The sequence below is a fragment of the Mesoplodon densirostris genome, chromosome 9, assembly GCF_025265405.1.
Source record: "Mesoplodon densirostris isolate mMesDen1 chromosome 9, mMesDen1 primary haplotype, whole genome shotgun sequence".
Classification (NCBI taxonomy): domain Eukaryota; kingdom Metazoa; phylum Chordata; class Mammalia; order Artiodactyla; family Ziphiidae; genus Mesoplodon; species Mesoplodon densirostris.
Genome location: NC_082669.1, coordinates 67,589,426 through 67,608,333, shown reverse-complemented (window position 1 = coordinate 67,608,333; position 18,908 = coordinate 67,589,426). Strand labels below are relative to the sequence as shown.

Below are 18,908 nucleotides of genomic sequence, written 5' to 3'. Positions count from 1 at the left end.
CCTCCTTTATCAAAGATAAGGTGGCCATATGTGCATGGGTTTATCTCTGGGCTTTCTATCCTGTTCCATTGATCTATCTTTCTGTTTTTGTGCCGGTACCGTACTGTCTTGATTACTGTGGCTTTGTGGTATAGCCTGAAGTCAGGGAGCCTGATTCCTCCAGCTCCGTTTTTCGTTCTCAAGCTTGCTTTGGCTATTCGGGGTCTTTTGTGTTTCCATACAAATTGTGAAAGTTTTTGTTCTAGTTCTGTGAAAAATGCCTGTGGTAGTCTGATAGGGATTGCATTGAATCTGTAGATTGCTTTGGGTAGTTGAGTCATTTTCACAATGTAGATTCTTCCATTCCAAGAACATGGTATATCTCTCCATCTATTTGTATCATCTTTAATTTCTTTCATCAGTGTCTTATAATTTTCTGCATACAAGTCTTTTGTCTCCTTAGGTAGGTTTATTCCTAGATATTTTATTCTTTTTGTTGCAGTGGTAAATGGGAGTGTTTTCTTGATTTCACTTTCAGATTTTTCATCATTAGTGTCTAGGAATGCCAGAGGTTTCTGTGTATTAATTTTGTATCCTGCTACTTTACCAAATTCATTGATTAGCTCTAGTAGCTTTCTGGTAGCATCTTTAGGATTCTGTATGTATAGTATCATGTCATCTGCAAACAGTGACAGCTTTACTTCTTCCTTTCCGATTTGGATTCCTTTATTTCCTTTTCTTCTCTGATTGCTGTGGCTAAAACTTCCAAAACTATATTGAATAAGAGTGGTGAGAGTGGGCAACCTTGTCTTGTTCCTGATCTTAGTGGAAATGGTTTCAGTTTTTCACCATTGAGGACAATGTTGGCTGTGGGTTTGTCATATATGGCCTTTATTATGTTGAGGAAAGTTCCCTCTATGCCTACTTTCTGAAGGGTTTTTATCCTAAATGGGTGTTGAATTTTGTTGAAAGCTTTCTCTGCATCTATGGAGATGATCATATGGTTTTTCTCCTTCAATTTGTTAATATGGTGTATCACGTTTATTGATTTGCGTATATTGAAGAATCCTTGCATTCCTGGAATAAACCCCACTTGATTATGTTGTATGATCCTTTTAATGTGCTGTAGGATTCTGTGTGCTAGTATTTTGTTGAGGGTTTTTTCATCCATGTTCATTGGTGATATTGGCCTGTAGATTTGTTTGTTTGTGACCTCCTTGTCTGGTTTTGGTATCATTTTGATGGTGGCCTCGTAGAATGAGTTTGGGAGTGTTCCTCCCTCTGCTATATTTTGGAAGAGTTTGAGAAGGATAGGTGTTAGCTCTTCTCTAAATGTTTGATAGAATTCGCCTGTGTTGCCATCTGGTCCTGAGCTTTTGTTTGTTGGAAGATTTTTAATCACAGTTTCAATTTCAGTGCTTGTGATTGGTCTGTTCATATTTTCTATTTCTTCCTGATTCAGCCTTGGCAGGTTGTGCATTTCTAAGAATTTGTCCATTTCTTCCAGGGTGTCCATTTTATTGGCATAGAGTTGCTTGTAGTAATCTCTCATGATCTTTTGTATTTCTGCAGTGTCAGTTGTTACTTCTCCTTTTTCATTTCTAATTCTATTGATTTGAGTCTTCTCCCTTTTTTTCTTGATGAGTCTGGCTAATGGTTTATCAATTTTGTTTATCTTCTCAAAGAACCAGCTTTTAGTTTTATTGATCTTTGCTATCATTTGTTTCATTTCATTTTCATGTACTTCCGATCTGATTTTTATGATTTCTTTCCTTCTGCTAAATTTGGGGTTGTTTTGTTCTTCTTTCTCTAATTGCTTCAGGTGCAAGATCAGGTTGTTTATTCGAGATGTTTCCTGTTTCTTAAGGTGGGATTGTATTGCTATAAACTTCCCTCTTAGAACTGCTTTTGCTGCATCCCATAGGTTTTGGGCCATCGTTTCTCCATTGTCATTTGTTTCTAGGTATTTTTAAATTTCCTCTTTGATTTCTTCAGTGATCACTTCCTTATTAAGTAGTGTATTGTTTAGCCTCCATGTGTTTGTATTTTTTACAGGTCTTTTCCTGTAATTGATATCTAGTCTCATAGCATTGTGGTCAGAAAAGATATTTGATACAATTTCAATTTTCTTAAATTTACCAAGGCTTGATTTGTGACCCAAGATATGATCTATCCTGGAGAATGTTCCATGAGCACTTGAGAAAAATGTGTATTCTGTTGTTTTTGGATGGAATGTCCTATAAATATCAATTAAGTCCATCTTGTTTAATGTATCATTTAAAGCTTGTGTTTCCTTATTTATTTTCATTTTGGATGATCTGTCCATTGGTGAAAGTGGGGTGTTAAAGTCCCCTACCATGACTGTGTTACTGTCAATTTCCCCTTTTATGGCTGTTAGTATTTGCCTTATGTATTGAGGTGCTCCTACGTTGGGTGCATAAATATTTACGATTGTTATATCTTCTTCTTGGATCGGTCCCTTGATCATTTTGTAGTGTCCTTCTTTGTGTCTTGTAATAGTCTTTATTTTAAAGTCTATTTTGTCTGATATGAGAACTGCTACTCCAGCTTTCTTTTGGTTTCCATTTGCATGGAATATCTTTTTCCATCCCCTTACTTTTAGTCTGTATGTGTCTCTACATCTGAAGTGGGTCTCTTGTAGACAGCATATATATGGGTCTTGTTTTTGTATCCATTCAGCCAGTCTGTCTTTTGGTGGGAGCATTTAATCCATTTACATTTAAGGTAATTATTGATATGTATGTTCCTATTCCCATTTTCTCAATTGTTTTGGGTTTGTTATTGTAGCTCTTTTCCTTCTCGTGTTTCTTGCCTAGAGAAGATCCTTTAGCATTTGTTGTAAAGCTGGTTTGGTGGTGCTGAACTCTCTCAACTTTTGCTTGTCTGTAAAGGTTTGAATTTCTCTATCAAATCTGAATGAGATCCTTGCTGGGTATAGTAATCTTGGTTGTAGGTTTTTCTCCTTCATCACTTTAAATATGTCCTGCCAGTCCCTTCTGGCTTGCTGAGTTTCTGCTGAAAGTTCAGCTGTTAACCTTATGGGGATTCCCTTGTGTGTTATTTGTTGTTTTTCCCTTGCTGCTTTTAATATGTTTTCTTTGTAGTTAATTTTTGACAGTTTGATTAATATGTGTCTTGGCATGTTTCTCTTTGGTTTTATCTTTTATGGGACTCTCTGTTCTTCCTGGACTTGATTAACTATTTCATTTCCCATATTAGTGAAGTTTTCAACTATAACCTCTTCAAATATTTTCTCAGTCCCTTTATTTTTCTCTTCTTTTTCTGGAACCCCTATAATTCGAATGTTGGTGCATTTAATGTTCTCCCAGGAGTCTCTGAGAATGTCCTCAGTTCTTTTCATTCTTTCTTCTTTATTCTGCTCTGCAGTAGTTATTTCCACTATTTTATCTTCCAGGTCACTTATCCATTCTGCCTCAGTTATTCTGCTATTGATCCCTTCTAGAGTATTTTTTTTTTTCTTTTTTTTTTGCGGTATGTGGGCCTCTCACTGTTGTGGCCTCTCCCGTTGCGGAGCACAGGCTCCGGATGCGCAGGCTCAGCGGCCATGGCTCACGGGCCCAGCCGCTCCGCGGCATATGGGATCCTCCCAGACCGGGGCACAAACCCGTATCCCCTGCATCGGCAGGCGGACTCTCAACCACTTGCGCCACCAGGGAGGCCCTAGAGTATTTTTAATTTCATTTATTGTGTTGTTCATCATTGCTTGTTTCATCTTTAGTTCTTCTAGGTCCTTGTTAGATGTTTCTTGCATTTTCTCTATTTCCAAGATTTTGGATCATCTTTACTATCATTATTCTGAATTCTTTTTCTATTTCCTCTTCATTTGTTAGGTCTGGTGGGGTTTTATCTTGCTCCTTCATCTGCTGTGTGTTTTTCTGTCTTCTCAGTTTACTAATCTTATTGTGTTTGGGGTCTCCTTTTTGCAGGCTGCAGGTTCATAGTTTCCGTTGTTTTTGGTGTCTGTCCCCAGTGGCTAAAGTTGGTTCAGTGGGTTGTGTAGGCTTCCTGGTGGAGGGGACTAGTACCTGTTTTCTGGTGGATAAGGCTGGATCTTGTCTTTCTGGTGGGCAGGTACACGTCTGGTGTGTGTTTTGGGTGTCTGTGGACTTACTATGATTTTACGCAGCCTCTCTGCTAATGGGTGGAGTTGTGTTCCTGTCTTACTAGTTGTTTGGCATAGGGTGTCCAGCACTGTAGCTTGCTGGTCGTTGAGTGAAGCTGGGTGTTGGTGTTGAGATGGAGATCTCTGGGAGATTTTCACCGTTTGATATTATGTGGAGCAGGGAGGTCTCTTGTGGACCAGTGTCCTGAAGTTGGCTCTCCCACCTCAGAGGCACAGGACTGACTCCTGGGTGCAGCACCAAGGGCCTTTCATCCACGCAGCTCAGAATTAAAGGGAGAAAAAGTAGAAAGAAAGAAAGAAAGAGGATAAAATAAAATAAAGATAAAATAAAATAATGTTATTAAAATAAAAAATAATTATTTAGAAAAAAAATTTTTTTAAGTCAAAAAAAAACAAAAATGGACGGATAGGGCCTCCCTGGTGGCACAAGTGGTTGGGAGTCCGCCTGCCGATGCAGGGGATACGGGTTCGTGCCCCGGTCTGGGGGGATCCCATATGCCGCGGAGCGGCTGGGCCCGTGGGCCGTGGCCGCTGAGCCTGCGCGTCCGGAGCCTGCACGTCCGGAGCCTGTGCTCCACAACGGGGGAGGCCACAGCAGTGAGAGGCCCGCATACCGCAAAAAAAAAAAAAAAAAAAAAAAAAAAAATGGACGGATAGAACCCTAGGACAAATGGTGAAAGCAAAGCTATACACACAAAATCTCACACAGAAGCATACACATACACACTCACAGAAAGAGGAAAAGGGGAAAAAATAATAAATATTGCTCTCAAAGTCCACCTCCTCAATTTGGGATGATTCATTGTCTATTCAGGTATTCCACAGATGCAGGGTACATCAAATTGATTGTGGAGATTTAATCCGCTGCTCCTGATGCTGCTGGGAGAAGTTTCCCTTTCTCTTCTTTGTTCGCACAGCTCCCAGGGCTCAGCTTTGGATTTGGCCCCGCCTCTGCGTGTAGGTCGCCTGAGGACATCTGTTCTTCGCTCAGACAGGATGGGGTCAAAGGAGCCGCTGATTCGGGGGCTCTGGCTCACTCAGGCCGGGGGAAGGGAGGGGTATGGATGCAGGGCGAGCCTGCGGCGGCAGAGGCTGGCGTGACATTGCCCCAGCCTGAGGCGCGCCGTGCGTTCTCCCGGGGAAGTTGTCCCTGGATCCTGGGACCCTGGCAGTGGCAGGCTGCACAGGCTCCCCGGAAGGGAGGTGTGGAGAGTGACCTGCGCTCGCACACAGGCTTCTTGGTGGTGGCAGCAGCAGCCTTAGCATTTCAGGCCCGTCTCTGGGGTCCGTGCTGATAGCTGCGGCTCGCACCCATCTCTGTGGCTCCTTTAAGCAGCGCTCTTAATCCCCTCTCCTCGCGCACCAGGAAACAAAGAGGGAAGAAAAAGTCTCTTGCCTCTTCGGCAGCTCTAGACTTTTTCCCGGATTCCCTCCTGGCTAGCCGTGGTGCACTAACCCCTTCAGGCTGTGTTCACGCCGACAACCCCAGTCCTCTCCCTGCGCTCCGACCGAAGCCTGAGCCTCAGCTCCCAGCCCTGCCCGCCCCGGCGGGCGAGCAGACAAGCCTCTCGGACTGGTGAGTGCTGGTCGGCACCGATCCTCTGTGCGGGAATCTCTCCGCTTTGCCCTCCGCACCCCTGTTGCTGTGCTCTCCTCCGCGGCTCCGAAGCTCCCCCTCCGCCACCCACAGTCTCTGCCCGCGAAGGGGCTTCTAGTGTGTGGAAACCTTTCCTCCTTCACGGCTCCCTCCCACTGGTGCAGGTCCCGTGCCTATTCTTTTGTCTCTGTTTTTTCTTTTTCTTTTGCCCTACCCAGGTACGTAAGGAGTTTCTTGCCTTTTGGGAGGTCTGAGGTCTTCTGCCAGCGTTCAGTAGGTGTTCTGTAGGAGTTGTTCCACGTGTAGATGTATTTCTGATGTATCTGTGGGGAGGAAGGTGATCTCTGCATCTTACTCTTTCGCCATCTTCCTGAAAATCCTCGGATTAGTGTCCTTTCAAGAAGATATACTAGAGGGTACTTTAATCACGTGAGGACACAGTTGGAAGGCAGCCGTCTTTTTCCGTCCTTTGTGCTTAGTCTAGTTTCACTCGCTCGTAGGGTACCACATGTGGAGGTACTGCACCGGGCACTTCAGACGAGAGTTCCTAATGTGAAACGACTGTGCCAGCACCTCAGCTTAGATGCTGCAGATGACTCTGTGATTCAAGATGGCGGCAGCAGTGTGCCGTGTCCATTTTATGGTTTTGATGTCCTCTTTTACATCTTCATTCTCATCCTTTTGCTGTTCATTGTTGTTATCATCATTTTCACAGAAACTTTATAAATCTGTGTACTGGCTTATTTAAGTGATTTATTTTCCAATTGTGATTTTTTTTTCTTTCCTATAGGTTCTTACTTTTTTTCTATTTAGAGAAGACCTTTCAATATATCCTTTAGAATAGGTTTAGTATTGCTGTATTCTGTTAGTTTTTGCTTGTCTGAGAAATTATTTCTCCTTCTATTCTTAAATGATAATATTGCTGGGTAGAGTATCCTAGGTGGCAGATTTTTCCCTTTTAGTATTTTGAATATATCTTACCACTCCCTTCTGGCCTGCAGTATTTCTATAGAGAAATCAGCTGATATAGGCATTACCTTAATTAACTCTTTGTTTTTTCTTGCTGCCTTTAGAATCCTCTCTTTATCTTTAACTTTTGCCACTTTTATTATGTCTTGGTGTAGGTCTGTTTGGGTTTATCTTGTTTGGGACCCTCTGTGCTTCCTGTACCTGGATATGTTTCCTTCTTTATGTTTGGGAAGTTTTCAGCCATAATTCTTCAAATGCATTTTCGATCCCCTTTTCTCTTTCTTCTCCTTCTGGAATCCCTATTATGTGTATGTTTTATATTATCCCATAGGTCTCTTATATTGCTTTCATTTTTTTTTTTAATTTGGCTTTCTGTCTGATATCCTGATTGGGTGATTTCCATTATCCTGTTTTCCAGGTCACTTATTTGTTTTTCTGCATTATTTATTCTGCTATGCTATGCTATTCTGCTATTCTATGCCTTTAGCTCAGCTTTTGTCTCTGCAAATGAATTTTTTTTTCTCTTTTGGCCATGCTGTGTGGCTTGTGGGATCCCAGTTCCCACAAGGGATTGAACCAGCCCTCAGCAGTGAAAGCGCCAAGCCCTAACCACTGGACTGCCAGGGAATTCCCTGCAAATGAGTTTTATATTTTTTGGTTCCTCTTTATAGTTTCTAGTTCCTTTTTACAGTACTCTGCATTTCCACTGATAGTGTTTCTTAATTCCTTCAGTATTTTCATGATCTCCTTTTAGAAATCAGTGTCTACTAGTCTGGAGAGGTCTGCTTCACTGCTTGTTCTTTCAGGGGAATGCTGTTGGTCTTTTACCTGGGAGTGGTTCCTCAGCTTCATTTTACTTCTATTTCTCTTACTCTGTGAGTTTAGGAGAAATGATTATCTGGTGTGGTCTTGGAAGGTTATTTATATGTGGGGGTGTCCCTGTGTAACTTGTGTGGGTTTAATGTATTTGGTGCCAGGGCTATTTTTAGTATAGACGCCTGTTGCCTCTTTCCTCAGTGTGTGTCGGTTGTTCTCCCCTTGATAAGGGGTGTGCAGGTGTTGTGGCTGGTGCCCGGCCCTGGGGTTCTTGGCAGTGGTGGTAGCTCAGGTGCACCCCCAGAGCACATGATGGGGACAGAAGTGGGGGCTCATGACCATTCCTGGGGTCCAGGAGGGAGGCGGCAGTGGCTCCCAACCACTCCTGGAGTCTGCGGTGGGGTGGTGGTGGCTCACGACTGCTCCTGCAGCCTGGGCAGGCAGTGTCCCGCCCTCTGTGAGCACGTGCACAGGGTAAAAGGCTACAGTCTGGGTCCCGCCCCTCCCCTCATGCACTCCCCAAACAGTGGCCACTGGTCTCTAAGTTGGCCCAAACTTCCTCCGCGTACACCCCCAGCCATGGTTGCACTGGATTCCAGCCCCACAAGGCCATCCTCACATGGCCAACCCCAGTCCTCTCCCCAGTTCCGATCTCCGAAGCCCAAGTTCCAGCACCCAGCCCCTGCCCGTACTGGCGGATGCATGTCTCAGGCTGGGGAGTGCAGGGCAGTGCAGGGCGGCAGCGCTGATCATCTGTGCAGTTCTCCCTCTGCTCTGGCTGCTGCAAACCAGCAGCACTCTCCTACGAGGCTCTGAAGCTCCCTTTCTGTCCCAGCAGATCTCCCCACTGGTGAGGGGGCTTCCCAGGGTGCAGGGACCTTTCCTCTTTCACAGCTCCCTCCCAGGAGCACAGGTGCTGTCGTGAGACCTTTCTCGCTTTCTATTTTTTCTGTTTCCTACCTGGTTACATGGAGATGTCCTTGCCCTTTCAGCTGTCTGAGGTATTCTGCCAGCATTCAGTAGACATTCAGTGAGAATCGTTCCACAGGTAGATGTATTTTTGATGTATTTGTGGGAGAAGGTGAGCTTCATATCCTACTACTATGCCATCTTGATCCCATGCTCTGCCATTGGTATTCTGATAGGGATTGCATTGAATCTGTAGTTTGCCTTGTGTAGTACGGTCGTTTTTAACAATAATAATTCTCCCAATCCATGACCATGAATACCTTTTTTTTGAAGACATTCACTTTAAAAAAATTTTATTTATTTTATTTATTTATTTATTTTTGGCTGCGTTGGGTCTTCGTTGCTGTGTGTGCGCTCTCTCTAGTTGCGGCGAGCGGGGGCTACTCTTCATTGCAGTGCACGGGCTTCTCACTGCGATGGCTTCTCTTGTTGCAGAGCACGGGCTCTAGGCACGCAGGCTTCAGTAGTTATGGCACATGGGCTCAGTAGTTGTGGCTTATGGGCTCTAGAGCTCAGGCTCAGTAGTTGTGGCACATGGGCTTAGTTACTCTGTGGCATGTGGGATCTTCCTGGACCAGGGCTCGCACCCGTGTCCCCTGCATTGGCAGGCAGATTCTTAACCACTGCACCACCAGGGAAGCCCCAACCATGGTATATCTGTATGTTTGTATCATCTTCAGTCTTTTCAATCAGTGTCCTATGGTTTTCCGAGTACAGGTCTTTTACCTCCTTAGGTAGGTTTATTCCTAGGTATTTTATTCTTTTTCATGCAGTGCTAAATGGGATTGTTTCCTTAACTTCTCTTTCTGGTAGCTTGTTGTTAGTGTATAGAAATGCAACAGATTTCTATATTTTAATTTAATTTAATTTTTTTTTTTTTTTGCGGTACGCAGGCCTCTTACTGTTGTGGCCTCTCCCGTTGCGGAGCACAGGCTCCGGACGCGCAGGCTCAGCGGCCATGGCTCACGGGCCCAGCCGCTCCGCGGCATGTGGGATCTTCCTGGACCGGGGCACGAACCCATGTCCCCTGCGTCGGCAGGCGGACTCTCAACCACTGCGCCACCAGGGAAGCCCTATATTTTAATTTTGTATGCTGCAACTTTACTGAGTTCATTGATGAGCTCTAGTAGTTTTTTGGTGGCATCTTTAGGATGTTCTATATATAGTCATGTCATCTCCAAGCAGTGACAGTTTTACTTTTTCTTTCCCAATTTGGATACCTTTTATTTCTTGTCTCATTGCTGTTGCTAGGATTTCAATACTATGTTGGATAAAAGTGGTAGGAGTTGGTATCCTTGTCTTCTTCCTAATCTTAGTGTAAATGCTTTCAGATTTTCACCATTGAGTATGATGTTAGCTGTGGACTTGTCATATATGGCCTTTATTATGTTGAAGTATGTTCCCTCTCTGCCCTCTTTCTGGAGAGTTTTTATTGTAAATGATATTGAATTTTGTCAAAAGCTTTTTCTGAATCTGTTGAGATGATCATATGGTTTTTATTCTTCAGTTTGTTAATATGGTAGAGCACATTGATTGATTTTCAGATATTGAAAAATCCTTGCATCCCTGGGATAAATCCCACTTGATCATGGTGTATGATTTTTTTTAAGAGTTGTTGGATTTAGTTTGTTAATATTTTGTTGAGGATTTTTGTGTCTATGTTAATTGGTGATATTGGCCTGTAACTTTCTTTTGTGTGATATCTTTGTCTGGTTTTGCTATCAGGGTGATGCTGGCCTTGTAGAGTGAGTTCAGAAACATTCCTTCCTTTGTAATATTTTGGAATAGTTTGAGTATAGGTGTTAACTTTTCTTTAAATGCTTGGTACAATTCACCTGTGAAGCCATCTGGTCCTGGACTTTTGTTTGTCGGGAGTTTTTTTTTTTTTTTTTAATTACTGATTCAGTTTCATTACTGGCAGTTGGTCTGTTCATATTTTCTATTCCTGGTTCAGTCTTGGGAGATGGTACATTTCTAGGAATTTGTCCATTTTTTCTAGATTATCCATTTTATTGGCATATAGTTGTTCTCAGTATTCCCTTATGATCCTTTTATTTTTTTTTTATTTTTGGCTGCATTGGGTCTTTGTTGCTGTGTGTGGGCTTTCTCTAGTTGCAGCAAGCGGGGGCTACTCTTTGTTGTGGTGCACGGGCTTCTCATTGCGGTGGCTTCTCCTGTTGTGGAGCACGGGCTCTAGGCGTGTGGACTTCAGTAGCCGCATCACATGGGCTCATAGTTGTGGCTCATGGGCTTTAGAGTGCAGGCTCAGGAGTTGTGGCACATGGGCTTAGCTGCTCCGCAGCATGTGGGATCTTCCTGGATCAGGACTCTAACCCGTGTCCCCTCCATTGGCAGGCAGGTTCTTAACCACTGTGCCACCAGGGAAGTCCCCCCTTATGATCCTTTGTATCTCTGTTGTGTTGGTTGTAATTTCTTTTTCATTTCTGATTGTATTGATTTGGCCTCTCTCTCTCTCTGTCTTTTTTGATGAGTCTGGCTAAAGGTTTATTAGTTTTGTTTTATCTTTTCAAAGAGCCAGCTCTAAGTTTCATTGATCTTTTCTGTTCTTTTAGTCTCTGTTTCACTTATTTCTGCACTAACCTTTATGATTTCTTTCCTTCTACTAACTTTAGATTTTGTTTGTTCTTTTTTTAGCTCCCTGAGGTATAAGGATAGGTTGTTTATTTGAGATTTTTCTTGTTTCCTGAGGTAAGCTTGTATCGCTATAAACTTCTCTCTTAGTACTGTTTTTGCTGTGTCCCATAGATTTTGGATCATTGTGTTTTTGTTTTCATTTGTCTCCAAGTATTTTTGGATTTCCTCTTTGATTTCTTTGGTGATCTATTTGTTGTGTAGTAGCATATTGTTTAGCCTCCAAGTGTTTGTGTTTTTTGCAGTTTTTTTCTTGTAGTTGATTTCTAGTCTCATAGCATTGTGGTGGGAAAAGATGCTTGATATGATTTAAGTCTTCTTAAATTTACTGAAGTTTGTTTTGTGGCCTCACATGTGATCTGTCCTGGAGAATGTTCCATGTGTATTTGAAAAGTATGTATTCTTCTGCTTTTGGATGGAATGCCCTATATATATCTATTAAGTCCACCTGGTTTAATATGTCATTTAATGCCAGCGTTTTCTTATTGGTTTTCTGTCTGGATGACCTGTCCATTGATGTAAGTGGGGTGTTAAAAGTCCCTTACTATTATTGTGCTATTCTCAGTTTCTCCCTTTATGTCTTTTAATGTTTGCTTTATGTGTTTATGTGCTCCTATGTTGGGTGTATATATATTTACAACTGTTATATTTTCTTGGATTGATTTCTTGATCATTAGGTAATGTCCTTCTTTGTCTCTTATAACAGTCTTTATTTTAAAGTCTATTTTGTCTGATATAAGTATTGCTACCTTGGCTTTCTTTTGCTTTCCATTTGCATGGAATACCTTTTTCCATCCCCTCACTTTCATCCTGTGTGTGTCTCTAGATCTGAAGTGAGTCTCTTGTAGGCAGCATATATAGGGGTCTTTTTTTGTTTCCATTCAGCCACTCCATGTCTTGATTGGAGCATTTGTTCCATTTACATTTAAAGTAATTATTGATATTGTGTTCTTATTGCCACTTTGTTAATTGGGGATTGTATTTTAGGTCATTTTGTTCATCTTTTGTTTTCTTGTGATTTGAAGACTATCTTTAGTATTATGTTTGGATTCCTTTTTCTTTCTTGTGTGTGTATCTAATTTAGATTTTTGTCTTGTGGTTACTGTGAGGTTTATATATAGCAATCTCTATATATACATGATTGGTTTAAGTTGCTGACCTCTTAACAAATGCATTTTAACAACCCTGTGTTTGTACTCTCCTCCCCTCATGATTACTGTTTTGGATATCATGTTTTACATTTAATTGTTCTGTGTATCCCTTAACTGCTTATGGTTGATATAAGAAATTTTACTACTTTTGTCTTTTAACCTTCCTACTAGTTTTGTGTGTGGATGATTTCCTACCTTTACTATATGTTTGTCTTGTTTTTTTCTTTAATAGATCTTTATTGGAGTATAATTGCTTCACAATACTGTGTTAGTTTCTGTTGCACAACAAAGCGAATCAGCCATATCCCCTTTTGAGCCTCCCTCCCATCTTCCCTATCCCACCCCTCTAGGTTATCGCAAAGCACTGAGCCGATCTCCCTGTGCTATGCTGCTGCTTCCCACCAGCCAGCTATTTTACATTCAGTAGTGTGTATATTGTCAACGCTACTCTCACTTCGCCCCAGCTTTGCCCTCCCACCCCATATCCTCAAGTCCATTCTCTGTGTCTACCTCTTTATTCCTGCCCTGCAACTAGGTTCATCAGTACCATTTTTTTTAGATTCCATATATATGCTTTAGCATATGGTATTTGTTTCTCTCTTTCTGACTTACTTCACTCTGTATGACAGACTCTAGGTCCATCCACCTCACTACAAATAACTCAATTTCATTTCTTTTTATGGCTGAGTGATATTCCATTGTATACATGTGTCAGATCTTCTTTATCCATTCATCTGTCGATGGACATTTAGGTTGCTTCCATGTCCTGGCTATTGTAAATAGAGCTGCAATGAACATTGTGGTACATGTCTCTTTTTGAATTATGGTTTTCTCAGAGTATATGCCCAGTAATGGGATTGCTAGTTCATACAGTAGTTCTATTTTTAGTTTTTTAAGGAACCTCCATACTGTTTTCCATAGTGGTTGTATCAATTTACATTCCCACCAACAGTGCAGGAAGGTTCCCTTTTCACCACACCTTTCCAACATTTATTGTTTCTAGATTTTTTGATAATGGCCATTCTGACCGGTGTGAGGTGATACCTCATTGTAGTTTTGATTTGCATTTCTCTAATAATTAGTGATGTTGAGCATCTTTTCATGGTATATGTTGGTCTTTACTGATGAGATTTTTTTTCCTTTCATGATTTTCATGTGGCTAATTGTGTCCTTTTCATTTTTGCTCAGGGCAGTTCCTTTAACATTTCTTGTAAAGCTGGATTGGAGGTGCTGAACTCTTTTAAAAGCTTTTTCTTGTCTGTAAAGCTTTTGATCTCCCCATGAAATCTGAATGAGAGTCTTTCTGGGTAGACTACTCTTGGTTGTAGGTTTTTCCCTTTCATCACTTTATATTGTGCAACCCTCTTCTGCCCTGCAGAGTTTCTGCTGAAAAGTCAGCTGATAGCCTTATGGGAGTTCCCTTGTACATAACATGTTGCTTTTCCATTGCTGCTTTTAATATTCTCTCATTATCTTTAATTTTTGCCATTTTAATTACAGTGCGTGTTGGTCTATTCCCCTTTGGGTTGATCCTGTTTGGGACTCTACTTCCTGGACATGGATGTCTGTTTCCTTTCCTAGGTTAGGGAAGTTTTCAACTAGTATGCCTTCAATTATGTTCTTAGCCCCTTTCTCTCTCCCTTCTCCTTCTGGGACCCCTATAATGCAAATATGGTGTCTTTGATATTTCCCCAGAGGTCTCTTAAACGGTCCTCGTTTTTTTTACATGCTTTTTTCTTTTTTCTGTCCAGCATGAGTGATTTCCTCTACTGTCTTCCAGCTTGCTGACCCATTCCTCTGTATCATTTAGTCTATTGTTGGTTCTTCTAGTGTATTTTTTTATTTGTTATTGTATTCTTCATGTCTGTTTGGTTGTTCTTTAGATTTTCTAACTCCTTGCTAAAAGCTTCTAACTTCTCATTCTGTGCATCCATTCTTCCGAGTTCTTTGATCATCTTTATTATCATTACCTTGAACTCATTCTCAGGTAGATTGCCCATGTCCACTTCACTTAGTTCTTTTTCTGGGGTTTTATCTTGATTCTTCATTTGAAACATGTTATTCTGCCACCTCATTTTGCCTAAGTTGCTGTTTTTTTTTTTTTTCTTATGTGTCTGGTAGGTTGGTTACATTTCCCCACCTTGAAGAATAAGCCTTTTGTAGACAACCTATGTGTCTCAGGATACTTCCCTTTCATCACCAGAGCTATATGCTCTAGGGCTTCCCCCATGAGGGCTGCGTGGATCTTTCTGTTGTGGTGGGCTGACTATGTGGACAGTCTGGTAAGCTTGGTTGGCCCTTGGTCTGTTTGGTTGCCAGTTCCTGCCTTGTGCAGAGGCTGTTGGCTGCTGGTTCGTGGGACTGGGTCATGAGGTGGCTGACTGCAGAACTCCAGGGGGCTATACTAGTGCTGGGTTACTGGTGGGTTGAGTCAGGGTCCAGGAGACCCCGGGGGCTGTTGCTCACCCACTGGTGGGTGAAGCCAGGTCCTGGGGCTAGTACTGGCCTACTGGTAGGTGGAGCTGGGTCTGGGGTCTGGTTGCAGAGCCCAAGGGTCCCAGAGCATGTGTCAGACCACTGGTCGGTGGGGCCAGTTCCTGACACAATTGGCTGCAGGACCTGAGGTGTCTGGAAGCTTGTGTTGACCTGCTAGCGGGCGGGTCCTGGGCACAACTGGTCCGAGGGCAGGGTCTAGGCAGCTAGTGAGTGGGGAGGTCTGCAGACTGCAGGACTGTGGTTTTCTTGCAACTGCTCTCTGCCCCCTGGTGGGTGGAGCTGGGCGGGGGGGCTACAGCAGGCTCACTGTTGGGTGGGGCTGGTGCCCTGGGGATTCTGGTGCTGGTTCCTCACCACTGCTGGGTGGAGCTGGGTCCCAGGGTCTCTGGCTGGAGGGTCCTGGTGGTCTTGGTTCTAGTGCCTGTGTACTGGTGTGTGGAGCCGGGTCCTGGGTCCTCTGGTGGGCAGGGCTGTGTCCAGAGGCAGCTGTGGATCAAAGGGTCTTAAAGCAGCCTCTCTGTTGGTGGGTGGGGATGTGTCCATGCCCTGTTAGTTGCTTGGCCTGAGGTGTCCCAGCCCTGGTGCCCCAAGTGGGGCTGGGGCCTGGGGCTAATAAGCTAGAGGGAGGATCCCCAAAGGGTGCTTTGCCAGCACCAGCGTCCACATGTAGACCGAGCTCCCCAAAGTGGCTTTTGCCAGTGTCTGTCCCCAGGGTGAGCTGCAGTTGCCTCCTCCTCTCCAGGAGACTCGCTAGGAATAGCAGGTAGGTTTGACCCAGCCTCCGGTCAAATTACTGCTTCTGCCCTGGGTTCCAGAGGATGTGAGATTTTACATCTGTCCCTTCAGTGTGAAGTCTCTATTTCCCCCAGCCCTCTGGGACTCTCAGAAGTAAGCCCCACTGAACTTCAAAGCCAAATGTTCTGGGGACTCATCTTCCTGGTGCAGGACCCCTGGACTGCGAGCCTGACATGCGGCTCGGACCTCTCACTCCTTTGGGAGAACCTGTGCGGTCATAATTATTCTGCTGTTTGTGGATTGCCCAGCCAGGGATATGGGGCTTGACTCTATGGCAGTTCTGCCCCTCCTACCTGCCTCTCTGTGCTTCCTTTTTTATATCTTTAGTTGTAAAAGAAATTTTCTGGCAGGTCCCAGTCATTTTCATCAATGGTTGTTCTGCAAATAGTTGTGATTTTGGTGTACCATAGGAGGAGGTGAGCTCAGGGTCTTTCTAGTCTGCCATCTTGCACGGTCTCCCTTGTTTAAATGTTAATTCTACATATATTTTAGACGCCACAAGATAATAATGTTTTGTTCAGTCAATATACATTTATATTTACCCACATATTAAAACTTGCTGTTGCTCTCATTTTGTTTTAGTTTGGGATCATTATTCTTCTACCTAAAAGAATCTTCAGTACTTATTTTAGTGCAGCTATGCTGGCCACAATGTCTCTCAGTTTTTGTTTACCTGGAAATGTATTCTGCCTTTACATAATACTTCAGTGAAGTTTTTTTTTTCCATAGAGTAACATTCAGAGATTTTCTGTGTACAAGTTGATGACTTTTGACAAATCATATGTATATATATGTGTATGTGTGTATGCATAATATACATACGTACACATATGTTGTACATGCATATACCACACATACACATGTGATATGCATATACACACATATTTATGCATAGTGATACATATATTCACATGTGACGTATATATGTATGTATAATATATATACACGTATGTATTTTATATATATATATTTATATATATATATATATGACACTGCAAGATAAAGAACATTTCTATCACCCCAGCAATATGCAGTCAATTTCTCCTTTACTCCTATCCCCCTACCCAGGAAACCACTGCTCTGATCTAGATCAGATTTCTAGAATCATATGAATGGAATCATATGCTACATGCTTTTTTGAGTCTTGTTTCTCTCAGCATAACATCTTTGATACTCATTCATGTCATATTAGTATTTCATTCATATTTATTTTTAAATTTATTTTAAATTAGTTTTGGCTGCGTTGGGTCTTCATTGCTGTGTGCGGGCTTTCTCTAGTTTCGGCGAGCGGGGGCTACTCTTCCTTGCAGTGTGTGGGCTTCTCATTGCAGTGGCTTCTCTTGTTGTGGAGCACGGGCTCTAGGCACATGGGCTTCAGTAGTTGTGGTACGTGGGCTCAGTAGTTGTGGCTCGCAGGCTGTAGAGCACAGGCTCAGTAGTTGTGGTGCATGGCCTTAGTTGCTCTGCGGCATGTGGGATCTTTCTGGATCAGGGCTTGAACCTGTGTCCCCTGCATCGGCAGGTGGATTCTTAACCACTGCGCCACCAGGAAGTCCCTCACATTACTTTTGAATAGCACTCTACTGTATGAATGCACTCCAATCTGCTGATCCACCCACCTGTAGTTGCCCTCTGTGGGAACAACAAGCTACCTTATCAGAGCTGGCAGTGGAAGCCCCTTGTTTAAAAAAAAATTGTCCAAACCTCTGAACCTTTTCAGAAGGCAGAGTTCTAGAATGAGAAGTTACTAAATCGAAACTTTTCACAGGCTCTTGATAAATATGTCAAGTGGCTTTCTGGAAGTTTTCCATCTGTTTACATTCCTGGTATGAAAGTTCCTGTCTCACCATGCGATCAATAGCATTTTTGTATCTTATTTTCTGATATTTTCAAGCATGCAAAATTGAATCTAATCACTGAAAGGAATTTCCCTTCATTCTAAACCACTAGGTCCTATACTTATTTTCTCCCTGAGTTTACAGAATTACCAGTGACCTTACTTCTTTAACCCCCATCTCACTGACTCTCTGAGAAACTAATCTGAAAAGCCAATTCAGAGTCGTTTCTGGCATCAGTATTTCTGGGAACCAGATGCCCATGAACTGAATTTCTCTGCAGTGTTCCATGATGTTGATTTGGTCCACCCTTGGATTCTGTTTACCAGGGCAGGATCAGCTTTCTTTGTTTCCTTTCCCATCATCCACGCCTTGTTAAGTTCCTGCTGAATTGAGCAAACTCTGCAAATCTGATTAAATCTCAAACCAGAGCTCTGGACATTACAAAACAACAGCCTCCTTGCCAGCTGGCTGACATGTAATTCATTGCTTTGGTTAGGTGACCATAAATCGGGGGATTTTCCTTAAGTTTCTGCCTTTGACGGTAAGAGGCAGTGATGTCTGTGGGTGATACTACGGGGAAGGGCTGGGAAGACACGTCACTGGTTTTGTGGGAATCACAGGCTTGGAAGAGGCAGAAGCCAGGAGTGAAATGGGACCCACAGTGAGGATGGATGAGGATTGGGAGTGGAGGGGTGAAGGCCATTGTGTAACACCCATTCCAAGCCTTGGTAAGAATGGAGCCATAGGATGAAAAAACCCTGAATCACCAAGGGGGAAGGCAATTCCCTTTCCAGCTCTCTCAGATTTACCATGATCTCAAAGAGAAAGTCTCAGTCCTATGCTACTGTGTCTTTAATACCTCTCAAATGCTTCTAAGAGAAAACAGGCCTTAGACCAAGAACCTTTCAGCACTGTTGAGCTGGAATACAATAGTATGGTTTTATTTCTAGCGAATTTATTTTTGGATTACTTTCTATTTATTGCAAATGGTTTTTTTGTTTACAACGGTAATATAAAATTTCCTTTAAAATTAGTCTGAGTTGTAAAGTCAAGTCAATTTAAAGCAAAAAGTTAAGCAAATAACTTTGCTTATGGGACTCAATTATGGCCAAAAAAGTGACTATGGTGACTGAATGACTGAGATTTGCAAAACACTGTCCCAAAGGAAGAAGGTAAAGAGAGTACTCTGAGATCCTACAGTTCTGGATTTAACAATTATTCTTTCTCCAATTTCATTCATTCATTCATTTATTTATTTGTTCACCATTCAGCACAAGTGATTTTTTAATATATAAATTTATTTATTTATTTATTTTTGGCTGTGTTGGGTCTTCGTTGCTGTGCATGGGCTTTCTCTAGTTGACGCGAGCGGGGGCTACTCTTTGTTGCGGTGCGCGGGCTTCTCACCATGTTGGCTTCTCTTGTTGCGGAGCATGGGCTCTAGGCACGTGGGCTTCAGTAGTTGTGGCTCGCAGGCTCAG

At 42.7% G+C, this 18,908-nt stretch overlaps 1 protein-coding gene across 1 annotated transcript in view; it reads left to right on the top strand.

Annotated features, from left to right (window-relative positions):
- Positions 1 to 18,908, top strand: part of NOD1 (nucleotide binding oligomerization domain containing 1) — a 121,660-nt gene that overhangs the window by 55,160 nt on the left and 47,592 nt on the right. The gene's annotated exons all lie outside the window — the stretch shown is intronic.